This window comes from Taeniopygia guttata, chromosome 1 (assembly GCF_048771995.1).
Source record: "Taeniopygia guttata chromosome 1, bTaeGut7.mat, whole genome shotgun sequence".
In the NCBI taxonomy this organism is placed as follows: domain Eukaryota; kingdom Metazoa; phylum Chordata; class Aves; order Passeriformes; family Estrildidae; genus Taeniopygia; species Taeniopygia guttata.
In genome coordinates this window covers 28,849,357-28,870,061 of record NC_133024.1, presented here as the reverse complement: position 1 = coordinate 28,870,061, position 20,705 = coordinate 28,849,357, and the positions used below count along the sequence as shown (strand labels likewise).

General features: G+C 39.3%; 1 long non-coding RNA gene across 1 annotated transcript; it reads left to right on the top strand.

Annotated features, from left to right (window-relative positions):
• The first annotated feature begins 18,259 nt into the window (after window positions 1-18,259).
• On the top strand, window positions 18,260-20,400 carry LOC140683561 (uncharacterized). The gene is made up of 2 exons (XR_012054733.1): window positions 18,260-18,497; window positions 19,728-20,400. It is a non-coding gene; the product is annotated as an uncharacterized lncRNA (long non-coding RNA).
• The last annotated feature ends 305 nt before the right edge of the window (window positions 20,401-20,705 follow it).

Sequence of the window (20,705 nt, the reverse complement as noted above, 5' to 3'; positions counted from 1 at the left end):
CTCCTGAGTCATGTTTCTAGCCCTTTAGCTCCTGACATTATTCTAGCTCTACTTGTTCGTTGTTCCAAGCTCCTACTGCATATAGTGTCTTTATCCTGGCTGCCAGTGATGCCCTTTACTGGTGTATGCCTTGACTTCTCTTGTTTCTGAAATGGGGTAATTCTGACTGACCTGATTCCTGGACTCTCTTGATTCCAGCTTGACCCCTTCTAACAAATATGACAGCAGATGTCAACATCTTCTTCCAGACAAATTCCCTTCCATATCCATAGGCCATCCATAGCAATGTAAGCATGAAGAAATGCAAAGCACAACCTGTCCAAATGTGTTTCTCACACCACAGGGTCTAACTACACAGAACTGAAACAATGATGGAATGATGCTGGCTCTGTGCAGTTCAGTCACCCCATGGCTCTGGGGTATTTATCAATATCATACATGGCACAGTTAGAATGTGCTGCCCTTTGCAGGACTATAGAAACTAAGTGCAAATAAGCCAGAGTGTGGAGATACTTCAGCAACAATCAATTCCTATTTTCCCATACCTGCCATAGATACAAGGGAGAAAAAACCCACTTTTGTCATTGGGGATAGTTATCTTTCTAGAGACGATACTCTGCACTTCTTTATAGTACAATGCATTCCTTTTAGGTCAGCCTTGAATTTTAAATTTTTTTTAAAGCAAACCTGAATAGTTGAGTGTGAATGAAGTGACCTTTGATGAACCTGAAATTCAAGCTAGCATTTGCCAGCAATGTACTTGAAAAGGGAAAATTATAACAGGAGAATTAGAGAAAAACACTACAGTAGAATTTTTCACATAATCTCCAGTTTTGTTTTCCTCCCAGCCACCTTTTCAGTACTTTCTTTCTTTTCAAAATTAAATCAACACAGCTATTACCTAGCCTACTATAAAAGTAATTTCAGTGCTAATGTAGAGACAGACGTAATTTGCGCAGTACATGGATTCCTTTCCTTACGAATGTTCCTGACCCCTACATTCCATGTTCTTACAAAACTCCTGTTAACCTTCCTGGAAATTTTGAGTGCTGGAGGTATGTAAGATTAAATCCATGAGCTTATCTGGTGACAAATCAGGATGGGAGTGTTTTTATATTTTTAATCTTTCTGTTTTTAACTTACTTTTTTTTTAGTGGAAGGGGGAATTGCAAAAACTGCATGATACTTTAAAGTTACTACAAAGATGTAAGTGTAATCCCAGTCTCTCACAAAATCCACAGGAATACAAACTCTGAGCAGCAGGAAATGGAAAAGATAAAAGGCATTGTAAAAGTAAGAAAACCTATTAAACCTAAAGGAGAAACAAAATTGGCTGGACATGGTAGATATCCCCCATTTTGATCTTCTGAAAGAAATTTTTAAGGTTTCTGTTAAACACACAAGATTATGTAATGAGTGGTATTGGGGAGAACTTACACAAAGTGGCTTTTGAAGGTAAAGGAAAAAGTCAACTCATTTAATATGACAAACTGAAAATCTCTTCTTCATTTACTTTCCAAATTTGGCCCCCCACATCCATGTTAAGCATCTGGTAGGCAGATAAAGTAACATAATTAGATGTTTAATACATTCAGAGCCACTGAGTAGCCAAGCTATCTCAGCTAGAGTACAGACAAGTTTTATCTGTCAGAGATAAGTATTGCTCCCAAATATCTGCCTGGACAAATTTTCACACAGAGATTTGCCTGCTATTCCAGAGCCACAGACTGCCAAGCCAATTCAGAAACTCTTACTCTTCCATGTGCTTTTTGCATATAATCTCTCTGAATCATATATATGCTCAAACCTTAAAAATAAAAACACATTTTCTATTTTTTTTTTCTCAAATTCACAAAAGAATTTCACTATAAAAATTAGCTCTTTAAAATTCCCAATTTGGAAATCACAAGAGATATTTTGTCATTTCAGCAACAGCAAAAACAAAGTGCATGGATTGCATTCCCAAGTTTACACTACCATCTTAAGAGCAACACTGGAAGTGCAAGCTACAACCAGACCAGCGTTTCAAAACTTCCCCTGTACATTTCTGATTGCACTGGAATTCTTTATCTGAAATCTCAGCATCTAATAAAAGCTCTAAATATGTAAGTTGTGAGAGAAAAGAAGGAGAGCAACAGAAGTACAGGAAAAAGCAATGACAGAGAGAGTCAGAGTAAGTACAGAGAGATCACAGAACAGAAAGTCAAGAATTCACCAAGTCAGCAGTAAACAGTGATGTAGTTTCTCCATGTCTATAACAGATAATCTTCCATCTGAGAAGATTGTAATAATAACTAGGCAGCAACTGATTGATGTATTACAGATATGTTAGGGAATCCTGTTGGACTGCGATATTTCCAGTTGTTCAAGTTATATATCTTATTTGTGCAGCATAGGAAAACAAACCTGAGGGTGATTGTATGGAAATGCACAGTGTTATGTACACTTTGATATCACACGCTGGAGTGGTGATACCTATCAAAAACCAAAACAAAGTAACAGAGGAAAATAACTAGATATTCCAGAAGCAGAATGCTAGTGGTGTTACCTCCACTAGTCTTGAGAAACTCTTATCTTCACAAGATCTCATCTGCTGTGTAAATATGAATTACTTCACCACCAGTAAATCACAGGTAACTCAGCAACAGACATAACTTAACAATGCATTATAAACTATATCAGAGCATAAGTGTCCTTGGAGGATTTACTCTATATTATGCAACTAATCCTGATGCGTAACTCCATTAATCCATCTCCTGGCCTGGAGGAGTACAAACTGCTAGAGGGAAGCTGGTTGTAAATAAAATATTACACTGAATTCCTTTAATTAATTAATATGGCCTTTTTGTGTATGAAAGTGTGTGTCGTAAACCTGAATAAGAAAGTTAAAGGGAAGTGGTCTCTACTTCTTGATTAGCAGAAGCAAGGACAGCTACTCATGGTGAGGAATGGCAGCAGAGGCACAGACTTCCTTGAAAGATGCATTCCTGAGGTTCTGGTCAGTTGGATGAGGGATCAGCAATAGCATTATTAACTGTTATAGAAAAGCAGCACAAAGATCACTAGATTTTGTAAAACCTACCCCACTCCCCCCCAACATTTGCAGCAGAATTTGTAACATTTCTAGGAAAAGCCAAAAGTGAATTGAAGACCTCTGATAACTGCAGTCATGTTGGCAAGGTGAAGGAGGTATCTTAGTGAAATAGGATCACCAAGAGTATTACTAATTCCTAAAAAAAAAACTTGATTGAAGGAGTCTGTGGGATTCTACCTCACTGGGGAAGCCCAGACAAGGATCCTGGATGGTTTTCTACTGTTATGATTTGAGGTATTAGCTGAAGTCAGAAAGCTTTTTTAGCCTTTCTTAGTGAGTTGGGAAGCTTATTTACTGGTGGTTCACATAGTGACCAATTCCCCAGCCTCCTGTCAAGGGAGTGTATCCCAGGAACTTGTGTACTCAATAGAAGCAGAAGCATATTCCTTTATAAAAGGTGGACTGAGTAAATGTGAAACTAATAATCTACTCCTGCAGATAGGGAACTGGTAGTGGGTCCTAATACAAAAATAGGTAATAAAGAAAAAGTAAAAAAAGGGGCTTGCATCTTCACCTGCACTGGAGACTGACATTAAAATTGTGACAGTGATGCCTTGAGGGGCTACCTGGAACAGAGGCTGGACAGTGTTAAAGGAATAAAGTAGGTATTTACTAAAAGGCCTTCAAAGGATGCACTTTGGGCAGCAAGAGATCCCAGCCATGGCTACACCCAAGATGGATGATGGCTCCCACATTTTTCACACTTTTGGTCTATTTACATCTTGGAGTTAATTGTCCAAATACAGCTTCAGTTTATGAAGTCCCACCCCCCCAGATTGCTCTCGTCCATTCACTGTTGTTTATACTTTTTGAGCCTGAAGCTGCAACAGTGTCCTTGGTTCTCAGGAAGAAAAGAATTGTTTATCTAACTAAACTGTGAAGAGAAGCTGCTAACACTTAATATGAAGTTTAGAGTTACATACTAATGCAGTACAGAATCTGTAAAATATGAAAGCTAAAACTTAAGGCATCAACAGTAAGGCTATAAGACAATGAAATCAAGTCATGAGAGTCTTCTCATTCAAATTACCTCAAAGAAGGCCTGGGATTTAAAGGTAGCCTAAGGCTGTTGCCAGGAATCTCCAAACCACCCTATAATGAAGTAGGAAAAACTGTAAGGAAAAAAAGCACCTCATTAATTAGTTTTATTTTGTGGCCTGGAATGCCACAAGAATAGCTAAATCTTTCATTCAGCAATTGTAAAGTTCTGTGTATGAGTGGGTAGACCCTGCTTTTTCCATAGAGACTGTCCTTGATCCTAAAGATACAAAAAAAGCATTAAAGTGTAGCACTGGGATACATCTATGGCAATGTTAACCCCCAAATCTGTGGCCAGTAACATTTTTGCAGTTTGGAGAAAGGAAGAAGTTTGTGTAACAGCTGCTTTGTTTTCATGCCTTATAGCATTGATTTGAGACTGGGTGTGGGTAAATTGACTCCCAATTTCATAGCTGGTATCAGGCTTAAAAGATTCTCTGAAACCTCTGAAGTATGAATACATCCAGATTTTATTTAGGGTTTTTTGGGTCTTAGCCCATAGCAACTGTACTACTAACTGTCAGGATAGCAGACAGGAAATCAAATTTGGATTGTGACAGGGGTTTTTTAGGTGACACCACTTATTTCTTGGAATGCACAGCTCTGAGTTGTCCGAAGCACCATTAGGGGAACTCCTGAATATATGCTTTGGTGTAAGAGGAAGAATTTTGAAGGTAAGTGCTGATGACAGAGGTTAAACTTTGGTCCTGACAAACAGGGGAAATCTGGGCCCTGTCAAATGTTTGTCTTTAAGAATATCCTGAGAACAATTCCTGGTAGAGCCATTCAACTGTACATCTCAGATTACAGGGCTTGCTACAAATAATGGTACAAATTTCACAGGTTGATTGCTGCAACCTGCGAAATCTTAGAGCAGACTAAAAATCCTTGGTTTCATTCCTCTGCCCCACTTTGGTGAGAGTACTAAATGGTCCTGACCAGCCTCATCTGATATCTCCAGCCTCATATTCATCACCTTAAAATCTGTATGGTCTCTCACATAGCCTAGGTTTCCAGGTTTCCTCCCTTGTTCCCTAGGATTTCCTAGGGTTTCCTTCTCCCTGCTTCCTCTGCTTTGCCTTATCCCCAAATCTTGTCAAGGGTAGAGTGAATTTCTGCCCCACTCATCCCCTGTTGTCTCTCAAGCCCACCTGGCCTTTAGGAACTTCATAGGCACTCTGAATTCTGCTACCCATCCCAAATTTTCCCATGCTTTCTTCTCTTTCTCAATAGTCTGTCCTTGGCTTTGTGTCCTCTGAAATAGTCCTATGGAAATCCACAACACCTAATCCACTCTACTGACAGTCCTTTCTGACTCCAGAACCCTGAGAGATGTGAGGACACCTTTGCTGGGAGGTGACTCTTACTGTTGTGTTCCTGAGTGTACTAATGGGTGTTCATGGCCCGGACCAGTCAAACCAAAAGCCTTCAAAAAAGCTACACACATACACACACAGTCTCATATGATTGCCCAGAAGCCTCAAAGCTCTGTTTAAGGTCTCTCTTGTGTCTTCAGTTCCTGCCTGCAGCTGTGTTTGTGTTTGGCCATGGGCTCCATGACTTCACGCTTGCCTTGTCAACAGGGGTATGTACTTTGTGATAAGCAGGCCTTGTAACCATCACTGGACATCATACTGATAACTGGATTAATTTCCTGGCTTGATCTTAGACCTGCCTCACCACCATGAAATTGTTTGAAAAATCTAGTCTCTCCTGCCTGAGCGACCATCTCCAGGTCTGCCCACTTACCTTGCTTAAATGGTGTGGGACTGTACCCCAGATATGAGGCCCCTGTCCTGTCTGGGGTAAAGTCAGGCTCTGTCCCATCTGTTAGGGTGCAGCCAGCCCTTGCAGCTTCCTAACATCTCCCTCACAATTTAAGAGGTTGCATAAATACCTTTGCACTTATTACTCTTCAAATTGCAGTCTTGAAGATGGTCCCAGTGAAGACATTATCTGTTCTGAAAGTTTTGGCAATAGCAGAAGGTCATGGGTAGATGTCAGATCTGACTGGTTGCTCTGCAGAATTAACTTAGAGAATCCATTGGTCCTAAAGTAGAAAAAAAATCTCTGCCTATGTGAACTTGTTGTTTTCAACACCAGAAAAGGAATAATCAATGAAAATGGTAGATTCCACTTGTGGTATCTGAGGAGCTGCTTACAGAATTTTGCTGGTAAAGAAGTGACAGAGACAGTGGTTTATTTCATTAACTATTGGATCTACTCTGATTAGGTGAGTTTATCAGAGCTAGATCCCAAGCCAACAGAGTTTAAAATGGTCTCCTCCGAGACAAAGCACAGAAGCTAGATATGTTCCTCTCAAAGGGAATATCCTGAAGGATATTCTTCATCACGCTTGTTGCTGGGAAGGAGCTCTTACTGTTAGGTAGTGGCCCATTCAGAAGTATTTGTGTATTAATCAGCTTTGGTTAGTTAAGTCAGGCAAGGTTCAGGTTATTGTGTTACTGTGTGAGTAATTCTGCTCTTTTTGTGAAGATATGGTCTTGCAATAGTTAAGAAAGATACTCAAGGGCTGCAGAACTCATTGCCCTGAGCTTCTGGGAAAAGGACTGTTACACACCTCATGGAAAATTTTATGGCAGAAACTGGAGTGTTGTACGCAAAGGGAAACTGATCCAGGGAGATGGCAATGAACTAAACCTAAAATAAAATTTTATATGCACTGAGAAAGGAAATAACCAATCTCCTGTAAGATGGAATTAATTGGGTTTTATTTAATCCAAACCCTGGGGAAAAGACCACAAAGTATTTAATGCATTTATTAAAGTAACTATAGAATGAGAATTATTTATTTATTTGTTTACTTATTACTAATTTGCTATGCTCCCCTTTACCTCTGCTGGAAAACTTGATGGTTAGGATCTCTTTGTTTGAATATTTGTTTTTCCTCGGATTCTCTTGTATTCACCTTGTTGAATAATGCAGGATTCTTCTTCAGATTCACATTATCTGATTAGATTTTATCAGCTAATGAATTTTGAGCCTGATATAATAGGACATCCAAAGAGCTACAAGAGCTGTATTTGCATTAGTGAATATTTTACCCTCATCTCCACCAAGAACTTGAGAGAAATTGTACTTCACCACAGAGAGAGGTACGTTCTAACCACACAATTAAGACAGATGAATGATCAAAATTAAGCATCACGCACTTCTCCCTGAGAATGTTGAATATACCAGAAAGTTCTCACCTGAAACATGTGTGCACTGATTAAAACCGAGTACAGAACAAAATTATCCTGAGAAATCAGGTCTTTGGTCACTTGTACGTACTCCAGGCACAGCTCAATTTTTCAGTTGTGAAGACTGTCCTGGAGATTTTGAAGCGCACGTTCACAGTGACAACTAACTACTCTCCTAAGTGGAAAGAAGTTGCATTGACTTACATAACCCTGAATGGGACTAACATTTATAAAACAAACTATTAGAGCAAGTGTTCTATCCTCATGAGAGAATCTGAGAATAGGATTTGAAATAAAAAGTTACCATTCCCTTGCAAGTATGATTCATTAATTTTCTCAGGAAGAGGCTCATTTATAGCCTCCCTAAAGTCTCGTACTATCATTGGCCATGGGCCAAGGAATTAAATATATTTAAATGCTCCTTAAATTGCCTCTTAACCAAGGCTTTTTTTGTTTGTTTGTTTTGATGATCCAAAATGACACTTTTGCCTTGAACAACCAGCAAAAATGCTGCTGAAGGGAGTATAAGTGATGTGACACAAAGATCACAACAAGGCACCACAAATTTGGTATCATAAAACAGCATCAGGAGGTGACTCAGCAGTAACACCATTTCTCCTTGATTCAGCCCTTATGTCCCAGTGTGGAAGTGTGCTCAGTGTGCATCCATATCACTAAACACAAGCTCAAGTCTCAATGTAACATTCAACAACTGGATAGCAAATATTAATGCATATTTTGTCTTGGTTATTCCCAACAGTCTCCATAGTGACTTCCCTAGTTTTTAACCTATTTATCTGTGAAACACAAAAAGAGCTGGTGGTGTGGAAGCTTTGACGTGTCTCTGTGCCCTGTGTATTAATTAGGAGAAACTGACTGACCTCTACTGGATTAATCAGAGTTTGTTCACACTGTTGATGGTATCAAAAATGCATTCAAAGCACAGAGGGCACTTTCAGTAAACTGATGACACCAAAGTGTGGAGAATGCTCCCTATACTGGAAGGCAGGGCTGCCATTCAGAGACTACTTGATAAAATGAAGTAGAGTCAAATAGGGATCTCATGGGGCTCAACAAAGACAAAAAACCTCAGTCCTGTATCTAGAGTACTAGGATGAGCTGGGGACCATCTCTGCAGAAAAGAGTCTGCAAGCTGAATATAAGCCAGCAGGATGTCCTTGCAGCAATGGAGGTCAACCACATGCTAGACTGCATTAGCAATACTGTGGGCAGTATGTCAAGAGAAATTATTTTTCCCTTCCATTTCAGAGGGGTTAAACTGTGTTTAATAACAGACTGAATCCAGGGTTGGGCTCCCCACACTGGCAAATGGGAGCACATCAAACAGAGGGTCAAAACACTGTTCAAGGGGAGACTGAGGGGGCTCCTTTTGTTTATCATGGAGATTGCTTAAGGAGAGGGGAGGGGAAGAGAAGGGAAGGTACACGACTAATTGCTGTGACCAACAGTGTCACAGAGGTGACAGAACCAGACTCTTCCAAGAGGTACCAAGGAAAAAAAGCAACAACTTTCAAATACTGCAGTGAGGGTGATTCAGCAATACAATAGGCTGTCAAGAGAGGCTGTGATATCTCCACTCTTTGAGCTTTTCAAAACTCAGTTGAACAAGACTCTGAGCAGGCAGATCCAGTTTCTATGTCAGCATTGCTTTGAGAAAGAAAAGACTACAGCTTTTCTGAAGGAAATGAATATATAGAAGTGCTTCTAAAAACTAAAAATTTGGTAACTCTATAAAATGTATTTTATTAAGATATGAATGTTCTGTATCTAATCATTACTTATTCCCTGATGTCAGTGCATGCTAGAGCCATACACTTATCAAAATTACAATGTCATCTCCTACAAACATAAGCCAAAGCAGCTACTGGAGGTGACCAACTATCCAAAAAATGTGACTCTGTCCTGGAGGGTTTTTTGTGTGAACCAGCTCTGCACACCAGACTCCTCTGTGAACCAGCTTGCTTCTTAACCTGACTTCTCTTGAAAACTCTACAATCTTTATGTTTATAGTTGGGAAAAATCTATGTCTCATCTGCCCCTCCTGATTTCAGAGTCAAGTTTCTGGATGTTCATGGCAATCATTCTCCAGATAAATGAAAATGGTGGCATCACTTGAAGTGGGACTTCCACAAACACCAAGTCAGATCAACTGAAGCCCTTAAGAAGGCCATTTCCTATTCATACAGCAGAGTAATAGGCATTAGTGCTCAAGTCCTTGCCCATCTTCTGATTTGAAGTCTGCAAGATCAGAGGTCACGTCTTTAGAACTGCTGTAAGAACACTGTATCCGGGTGACCTTCATCCAAACCCTGGGGAAAAGACCACAAAGTATTTTTCCGCCTGAACATCTCCTGTGCACCCACGGCATTTTTCCATAATTTGCCCTTTGGAGTCACCAAGTTTATTGAAAAAGAAAAGGTAACCGAATACACTTATTCCATTTGGCTTCTCCTCATTTGAATTACCAAGGAAAATAGTTATGCCTTAAAGCCTTCATTGCATCTTAAGTTTTTTCTGACGTCAACTATAAACATTGACTCCCAGTCTCTTTTCATGTGATGCCCTCAGTTGAAAACTGATTATCCCTATCACAGACCAGATCACAAGTTTAGTGTTTTGGTTCAGGTTTTCAAAAAGTGGCATGTCACATCTTGCTCTTTTCCTATTTAGGTTATGTGGTGTTTTAAATCATTCCTCGTTTGGAAATTTCCTTTTCCTAACTCTTTTGAGACATTTTCATTCCCACCATTCAGTAATAAAACTCTGATATCTGTTTATTTTTCAGGAATAATGTGGTCAGAACCAGGAGTATGGGAAGCACCCACATCAATAGCCAAATGCTTACAAAACCTGTTGGACTTACTTTGCCAACCCATATCCACAGTTCACAAAACTCTGCCAACTTGCAGACCCATGAGTGCTCTGCAACTGCACCATTATTTCATGGACACTTCTAACTCCAAAACATTTCTGGTTAAAAGTGCCTTTGAAAAGGTTATGTTTTTGTTGAGGAGAATTTAGGAATAATAAACTGGAAGAAAAAAACTACTGACAATACAAATTTAAACTGTATTCCTAAATTTCTTCTCAGAACTGGTAATTCTTCCAGGTATGGCAGCTACATCTGACACTACCTATACTGATTTCTTTGCCATGGTGTGATGGACACAGACTCTTGATGTTATTTTGCATGGTGCCATACAATGAGTGTTAAAGATAATAAATCATAAGGTAATTTAACACTGAATAATTTAAATGGTCAGTTTTTCCACAGCTGTCTACCTTATGTGAGTGGTATACATTGAAACAATACTCAAGTGAATAGACTTTAAAAGACAGAGGAACTTACCACAGGGCTAATGAAAGATAATTTTGCAATTTTAAGAATAATTTTTGCTGCTGGAAAGCAAATGCAATTTCTAGTATTTTATCTTTTGCATCAATTCTCTAATATTGCCTATGCACAGTGTAGTATTATCCTTTCCTATGAAAGTAGGAAATATTTCTTATATTAATAGCATATTGTTTATGTTATGTAGAAATAGCACACATTCCAAGCCATGACTAGGAAGTCATAGGGAGAAAACCCTAAGAGTATACTTTTTGGGTTAACTGTGTCATTTCACATGAAAAGAATCTCAAAGGCAGTCACATAAGCTACTAAATATAGGGCATTTGAACTTCTCCACCTTTGGGGTTCTTCTTCACATAAACCCTCATGAATCTGCAATATTTGGAAAGAAGGAGGAACACCAACATAAAAATCTTCAAAACAACTTCTGCTATTTGTTTCCTAGGGCCAGGCTGCCAGACATGCACAAAGAAACCCAGGAAGAACTTGAGCTCATGTGCTAGGCATGGTTCACATTCCAAAAATTACAGATCAGACTGCAGATTGGGCATCTCATTATCAAGGGTATGATGTGAAAAATGCACAGTCTGGCAACTTCTGCCCTCTGTTGCAATTCTGAGAAATCATTGTAGTATTATCATACTAGGGAATAGTCCTGTCACAGCTGTGCTTTCAGAACATGTTCACCTGCATTAGAAACAGGAAAAGCCATTTGTTGGCAGTATTAATGTATTCCCATTTTGGAAGGAATATCTGTAGCAGGGAGAGTCACAGGTTTAAAAGAGCTATAGATAAAGAGAAGGTCAAGCACATTACAGAAGGTATAGATAATGCAGTGCCTCTAAGATATCTCTGCATCTGCAGCTATTACCAGTCCAGTCTATCCTGTGACACAGTTCTCAGTCCAAACGCTTCACGATGGGACACAAACACTTCTCTCTTCCTCTCCAGACAACTCTGTTTACACAATTCAAATAATTTACCAGGAAGTAACATTGAAATAGTCAATGTTGGATTGACTGGTTTTGTTTCAGTGAACTGAAAGCAAAAAAAAAAAACAAAAAACCCCAGACACTCTAAAATTTTAGAGTGTTTATTGTGTAACTGCCAGGTGTCAGACACCTTGAGGACTATTTGTATTACTCCCACTTAGCTAGCAATCTTGCAGGTACTACTTGAGTGAGATCTTGGCTCCAAAGAAGACATTGCAGTTTTGCAAGTGACTTATTTTCAAAATCTAAATACAGTTACATTTAAAGGGACAATGCAATCTCTTACATCGTTCTACTTCATTACAGCAAGTAATATTACAGACCCCAGCTTATAGATACTGAAGGAAGAAACCATGAGACTAGAACAGTAAAATTTCTCTGAGCTGGAGAAAGAGAGAAACTGGAATGATATCTATCCCATGGGAAATTCAGAAGTGAAAGTCACCAAGGTTAACAAGCAGTGTTCAATGGCTATTTAGAAAACACAATTAGAATAATAAGAATGAAAGAAGACAAATTTTCTTCATAATCACATTTAATTGTTTAAACATGGAATTATTTATTTAGTTCTTTTAATACTATATATTTTTCCTTGCTAGTATGAGTGACTGGGATATACTGCATGACACAGACTGTGCAGCTTCAGGGGCAGTTCAGAGCAACACCTCTGACTGCAGTGAACTATCACAGACTTTCTTATCAACTACCTAATTATCTTGGATCTCCATCTTATCATTGTACTGCCCTCATTTACCCCAAACCTAATTACAGCCTGGAAGGAGACTGCAGAGGTGATTTGTGTATTTTATCTGATGAACAGTTACATCATGTGGTCAAGTCTGGAAAGGGTTCAAGAGAAATTAAGACAGAACCTTGTATAATTGCCCATTCATAAAGAAAGCATGTCAGAACAATGTCACTGATGTTTTGCCTGGGGAGAAAGGGATCCAAGGCCCTGACAATGCACCTAATGACTTTTGCATTCCCACGGTTGTTATACCATTCCTCTTCTTTGTATTTTCTATAAGCAAATACAGAGTTGCCTCACATTCTCATTTTCAAGAACCCTGGGTATATGTAGACTCCACCCACTTGGAGGCCCCATTCTATTGCCATAATTATATACACATTAATTTATTAAATTATAACTACTAATTATTGTTATTAATTTAATTAAATAGTAATTAAATTGTATCTTTTTCTGAATAGGCCTTGGATCATTTCACAAATTAAAAAAAATTAGTATCTACATCATAAAAGGTGAATGAAAAAAAAAGGTATGGATATATGCAGATTCGCTTTTAAAAAATCTGTTCCTAGATTACATTGTTAAAAAAGGAACCCAGAAAATATTAAGCAACTATATTCAGAATAGACAACACAAAATATTGCCATATTGCGTTTCTTATAATCTTAGTTTATTAATTTTCTTAAGAACTTGCTTTAATAACTGCTATTTTCTGAAATAATATGAAGCTGCAACTCTTTTCAAGTAAATTATGTCTTACGTTGTGTCTACATTTGGTCAGGGTAGCCTGAAGTAAATTAGAGTAAAAATATGAAAGTGTTTTAAAATGAGCATAGTAAGGCTGTTGTAAAAGATATTTCAATATGTGTTGAATGCATATGGAGCTGGTTGATGACAGACTTAAAGATGTTTGGATACATGATGTGAGCCTTAACAGGCCACACAGAGCAGTGTCTCAACAGTTTAAGCTTCTTCTGACTCTTCCACTGACATGAAGAAACCAGGTTCTGCAATCAGTGGAGTTGTTCTGATTTAGAAGCTTCCAACTGTGAACTTTCTCCTTTATCTGAATTCACTTTTCTCAAAATTACAGGCAGGGCTGTTTATTTAACTTAAATCTAGATATTTTTAAAAAATTAGGTAAGTCTGAGTAAGTATAAAAAGTAACAGCTCTTTGAGCTGGTTGGAAAGGATTTGTGGAGTCTCTTGCTCATAAAGAATACTAGATTTAATACAGGTCTAATTCATACTGTGTATCTTGCATGAGATTCTACTGTTAATATTTTATATAAATAATAGCAGTCCAAATAAGAGCAAATGAAAACAGAAATGGCAGAAAAAAAGAATGAGAAGAGAAAGTGTTTGTACAACCCATACCTCAGTGGAAATCTATTTTTGTACTATTTTCTGAAATAACCATCCATCACTCCCAGCTGAGGAGCTTTTCTTTTGTGATTTCTGTGTCATGGTGGGATAGACAAAGCCTTTGGGGGAGGGATGTTATCCCCATCTCTTGCATGGGATGACACAACCTGGCTGCTGCTATCTGCTCTTAAAAGAACAAGATATTTCCATTTCCAGAATCCTGCATTAGTGATGAAAAATGGCCACATTTCAAAACCCTTCTGCTCTTTTTGACTCCTCCTTCTAAGTTTTCTTTTTAGTGATGACTCAGAAGTGAATTCTGCATGAGAAAGCAGAGAGGGAGAGTACCTGCTTTGGGATACTCATGAGCTACTGGACTCCACGATTAGTTATCATTCTGGCGATAATACACAACAGGTAGATGAAAAGCCTGGTTTGCCTGAAGGAAATTAGTTTCTCAGAATTTGTAGTGCAGTTTATGACTCCCTGCAACACCAGATGAGTAGCCACAGTACAGAACTGCCTGCAACCCTTTCACCACAGACTTCTGCTCACAACTGCCTGTGGCCTGAGCTGCAGCTGTTGATTCATCTAACACAAGACCCATCATTCCTGTCTTGCAGCTGCCAAGTGCATTTCCAACCCACAGTCACAAAACCCTCTTGCCAGTTCCCTCTGTCCTGTCTCGTGTGTCTCCACTTATTTCTGTTCTGGAATCTTGACAAAGTTCTGCTTGTGCCATTCCCCACTACACCGTTGCCTGGCCTTTGGAGGCCTGGGTTCCCAAAGGAACCTGCTTTCAGTCATGTTCTGGGGTTCGCCATTACAGACTGCAGCATCCCCAAATTCTCCATCAGTTTCTGATCCCGGCATCAGCAGTAGGCGTGCCTTTATTTTCCTGGCACTATCCCGTTTTCTGAGGAACACAGCCTTGGGGTAGGATGCAGAAATTTACTGATTATGATCTTTCGGTCCATTTCCTTTCTTCCCTTCATTGGCTCCTTCTTGCCTCAAGGCCCTCACTGCTCCATCTTGGGAATGACTTTACAGCCTCATCCACCTCCTCATTACAAATCCAATGGGGTTTTGACCTCACACAGGAGAGTCATCTGATGCAGACAGTGATAACCTTCCTGGTGCTGCCAATTGTCCCGAGCTTCACTGGACCGGAGAGCTGCTTTTACTGGATTTCATGCACCAGCTCTTTCAACCTGATGAGGGAGAAAGCATACATTAACTAGTCTGCTTTATCCCCCTCCCCCAGCCCAACCTGAGAGCAGTGGCCCATGTGCTGTTCTGCCTTGGGTATTTTCATCATCTTTGCACCACACTGAGTCACTTTGGAGAATTTGCTAAGGAACGAAACTGTGAAATACTGAGTCACAATCCTTAGAAAGAGAAATTATTGCTCTAACTGGTTTATCCAACTGTTTCAGTGTATTCGTCTTTCTCATATCCTGCTAATTCTCCACCATTGTATGGACAGAGGAATTCATACCCACTGTTCTTTTCTACCTTGGAGCCTCAGCTTCAAAGGAGTCCAAGGGCAGACTTTTGGACTACAATAAAATCCATTCCCTTGCCTACAGAAATTAACCTCTTGGTCTGGTACCTCTTGGTATCGCTTGGTCCGGCTAGAAAAGCGCAGCATTAGGCAGGAATCTGTTTTCCACTGCAGTCAGAGTCACAATAAACAGAAAGGACCATGAGGATTCCAGGGAAGGACCAGGCCATGTGAAGTGAGGTTTTTGAATGGGGGTAATTCCTCTTCAGAAGTCAGGTTAACCTACTAATGTGCAGGCCAGGAGAGCCAAAGTGAAAAAAGAGTTTTAAATACGTCCAACTTAGGTCCAATATCCAATAACATTTAAAACAAAACAGTTTATTGAGGATAGATAGTACAATCAATGGGGTGGCAATGCTGGCAAAGGGTGGTTTAATTCTGGGAACAGAGATTAAGCCGGGGGAGAGGGGGAAGTAATTATTAATTTAATTCTTTCAACCTTTTTTTTCTCTATTGTGCGAGATGCAAACAAATTGAAATTTTCACACATACTTCCATTCACAGATGCAAAACAGAGAACAGCCGGAGAAATCTGTATACAAGGTCTGAGATGGTCAGATAAATTACTGTCAGTCTCACTGAGAAAAAAACCCATTAGGCAGACAGTCTGGTTCTCCATATTTATTTTTCTTTTTTAAAAAGTTTTTGCAGTTTGATTTTAAGAACTCTTCAGAAATGGAGTGGTGTTTAAAGAGTAGTGCTTAAGTCTTTTTTTTTTAAGCTTAAATCTTTATTTTCAAAGCTTAAATAGTCTCATTTTGTATTTCACCTTTTTCTATTTTAATTTTATATACTTTGCTAGGGAACATATATAACCACAAACAAAGCAAAACAGGAGTCAGAACTCTCTGTACGCAGCAAGGATTGCGTAGTCACTGTTTCTTTTCAAGGCCATGGCTTCTTTTGAATTTGGAGTGTCTGTCACTCAGTAAAGGGCAGTCCAGCCTTCCTCTGTCCCGCCCCATCCTTTGTTTCTGCTGGCTCACTGCAGAATAGTATTTGTGTGACTGCACACTTAACTGCATCGAAAACTCACCCAATAGTAAAGTGACCTAATAAAAGCCGTGTTTAAAATGTTTTTGTCACCTAATACACCCCATTAACTGAGCCACACCAGCACTAGTGTCAGCAAAGGAAAAGATGTAGGAGCAAGCATCCAGCGGCAGGAACCTTTGCTGAGGCAGGAGTGTGAGCATATGCCAGAATGAATATGGCATCATGCCTCAGTCATAGTAAGAGTTTTCACATCTAGCATCTACTTACTCACCTACTTCAGTGAAATAAAGAATTTCAGAGCTGCAGGTGAGGATTTGAAAGTATCCCACACTCCCTGTGAGGAATGCAGAACACCTTTGAAATACAATTTTGCGCTGATTTGGGTACTGATTACTTCAGATGCAGAGATGTAGGGAACAGCCCCTTGAAGTTGCTTTACTAATTGCTCTGCAGGACTGAAAATTCCACTGTCTCATTCCCTCTTACCCTTTCTGATGCAGATCTGTTGAAGCATCTGTCCTACTCCTGTGTTGGAGTATATACCTTCTGACACTGTATTATTACACCATTCAGTAGGAGCCACTAGAGTGGAAATTTATTTTACAGCCAAACACATTATTTATTTATTGAATGTAACATTCAACAATTCCACTCTATTTATGCAAAAATGATCTTCTAACCTCTTGAAATATATTTCTAATGAGCATTTTCTGTGCCGAATGTAAAATCTTTTCAAGATAAGCAGGAAAAGAGATCGCCGAATGTCAACAGTAAGCTGAAGTTGACCTAAGACCTGGTGTAGAAATCTCAACGCCTATAACACAGAATATATAGATCCTTGCATATGCTTAAGTCTTTAGTGACCATCATAGGCCCAGGATAATTATTATCTTGATTTGATGAGCTAATTATTCAACTTGACTTTTGGGCATCTAGAAAAGAAATGTGAAGAGCTTAAATGAAAGGACTATTGCTAATAGTAGAAAAGGGAAAAGAACCCCACAAACAAGAAATGACAACCACCCTCCAAGACTACAGAAAAAAAAAAAGCCCTCCAAACAAAACCAACACAAATGAAAATCAACACAAAACCCAACAAAATGAAAGTAAAATCCAAGGGATCTTAACATAAATCTGTATGTAAATTTCAGGAGTGTGAAAGAAATTTGGTACAGCAAATAATAGTTGGCTTTACGTGTGAGTTTGAAAAGAACTAGAAAATTGTCTTCTATGCCACGTGGTGAAAAGTCATTATAAGAGTTCTAAAATGCAGTCTGGACAGAGATTTAATTAGAGTGGGCAATTTGGTCTGTCAAAGTCAATGGCAAGGGTTAATAAGACATGAGATTGATCTTTTTCTCCTTAGAATAGGTGCTTTGCAAGATGAGTTGTTTCTACATTGATGTTGTTAGATCACCATCTAGAGGTCATTTAAAATACATGCTTGTCATTCGACTGGATTTAAAAAGAAAAAAATTTCTATTTACTAATACTAATGCTGTTTGAGCCAAACAGCACAAATTACTCATAATTGCTTAAGCACTGAAGTGGGAAATTCATTACATTTTCCACTCCACTTCTAGCAGTTTTATAGAACACTTCTTGTTCAGTTTCAGTTAGTTGTCAGATACAGAAATATTCAAGATTGTGATTTTTTTCACATTAGGTAGTGTCCTATTGTTGTGATCCTACCCCCTTCATTCTCTTTTTTACCTTTCAGCAAAGACATACTTTTTTCCAATTATTCCCAAAAGCTTTCACACTCTTTCCTTGCTTTGGGATCTTCTTAGCTATATAGGGTGAAGGTCTCCAGTGTTTCTGCCTAACAACATGGAACACCTTTGTATGTCAGATGGTGTCATGATGTCACAAAGTGTCCCAAACAAGACCCTGGTGGTAGTTATGTCTAGACTCCAATAACTGAAAAGCAGCAAGGAGCAAAAGTGTCTTGTGCTAGACAGCAAAATAGGATGGGTGTTAATGAAACCCTGATAATTTTCCTGGGGTTTGCCATCTATCTGATGAGTTTGATCCCAGCCACTGACTGCTCAGTACCAGTGAAAAGTCAGAGCATGATTCGCACTGCCGAGAATGAACGGGAGGAGGAAAGCAGTCCAACAGCAGGTGAGAGGATGGGCTGAAGAGAGAGGATGAGAAATAAGGGGCTTGGAGAGCAGCTAAGGGCAGGGAATGAGATTAGGTGTGGACACAGAAGAAAAAGAAATTTCTTTTCGTAAAAAGAAAATCAGAGGAGGAACAACAAAATATATGTCAAGGGGAAGTGGAGGTCAGATGATCCCTAAGGAATAGGGAGCCTGCAAAGGAGTGGGGTAGCAAGGCAGACAGTGGCACAGGCCACAACAGGACAGGCCTGGGGATGGCAGTCAGGGTCAGACAAGAGATCACCGGGGAGCTCTGTGATGTTGAGACAAGTCCACGTTCAAGGAGGAATACCAGTCAGTGTGAGGACCAAACCTAGTGATGGTGACCAGGGTTGGACACAGTCCAGTGATGGCCCAGCCCTACTCTTACAGGGGGCAGAGGACATGAGGGACACACAAGTTCAGGCCAGTCATAGATGTAAAGGCCTTGTAGATGACCCACAGCCCTGACTGCAGCCTCCTGTCTCAGCTGTCCCCTCACACCCTACAGAGATCTGAAAGAAAAGGTCCAGGACACACCTGGAGACCAGGGCCAAATAATGAAAGAAAATAGAGTCAGACACAATCCCATGACTACCAAGCAGGTGTAGTGACAAGGCACATTCAAGGTCAAACCAGGAGGTCAGTTTGCAGGTCAGGATCCACAATAGCAGGGTCCAGGCACAGCTGTGATAGAGACGGAGCTGGAGATAAGTATATTTGCAGCAGACCACAAATAGAGATCTGAGACTCAAACCAGAGCTTAAATGCAGTTCTCGAACCCATGGAGTTCAGATAAAGACTCCAGTCAATGCTTTTAAGGGCTATTACACTCTATTACTGCTATAGTCTGGCCCTGAAAAGAGAAAAGAATGTATCATCTGGGGTAACTTTTGTAATGGAAAATACAGGAAAGGAGAAAAACATGAGATGCAAAGCGGAGTAAGGAAAAAGCGAATGCTAAAAGAAAATATTTCAAAATCAGAATCACAGAAACAAGAAAAGGACAAGAGAAGCAGAGAGCAGAAAGAAGTACAAATGAAAATCTGCTTGGGATGAAGGAGAAAAATGACATACAGTGAAGGTGAAAAGAATTTGACAGTTTAGAAAGCAGGGAGAATAAAACAGGACAGATGCAGAGGTAAAAAGGCTTCAAGTATGAAATAAGTGAACAAGAATAAAGCTTATGTTTTCCTTTTCCCCTCATTTACAGGCTGGCAGGAAATGGAGGAGTCATTTGTGGCCTCATCAACAGGGGAAGGAATGGAGGTGATCGATATGGTGGAGCATGAGGGCTCAGAGACACTGAGCAATTCAGCAGTGAAGGATCTGCTCTTGGATCTGGCTCTTCTCCTCAGGATTGTTTTTTGGGTTTTTTTTAGTGCATGACCTAGAACTTGCAATAATTTCTGTGACCATGAATGACAACAATTAGAACATCTACATGTGTTTCATGATTACCTACTGGACAATACAGCTTTTCTTCATCAACCACGTCTGAAGATGAGGGCAAGGACCCTGTGCACATACTGAAAGTGTTTTCCTTTCTTCTTGAGGAACACAATAAATTCTCAGTAATTTTTTCTAAGCCAGCCTTCCCTTCTTGCACTTCCCATATGTTCTTTGTGTAATACCATCATAATTAATAATAAGAATTAATTCAACTCACCAATTTCACCAGTGACCCTGTCTTTTAAACAGAATATTATTAAATTCTACATATAATGAAAGAACAAGAAAAAATAAAGCATATTCCAGGGAACTGTACCTACCCATGCACTTAACAAGATAGATACAAGAAAAGTTAGACTCCTAAAAGTGCATATTGTCTGTACCTTTTGCTTTTTTTTAAAAACAATAAACACAGAGGCCAAATAGTCTCAGAACACTGGAATAATGTCTATATTATACACTTAGTGTTACGCAATGTTATTTGCTATTAGAATCTTAAAAAAAAGCCTGTCTGGATAGGCTTCTAGGAGAAAATAATTGAATGAGTGAAGGGAAGGAAGAGTATACACTGTTTAAATGGCAATGATAAGTATGAGCCTAATTTTATTATTTTTATGATGGTAAATAAATCAAATTATTTTGAGGTATTCCTATTTATTACTTGTGAAGTTCAGCTAAGAGCATCAGACAAGTTGTGAACAGTACAAATACAGAAAAAAAATACAGGCCTGATGATAAA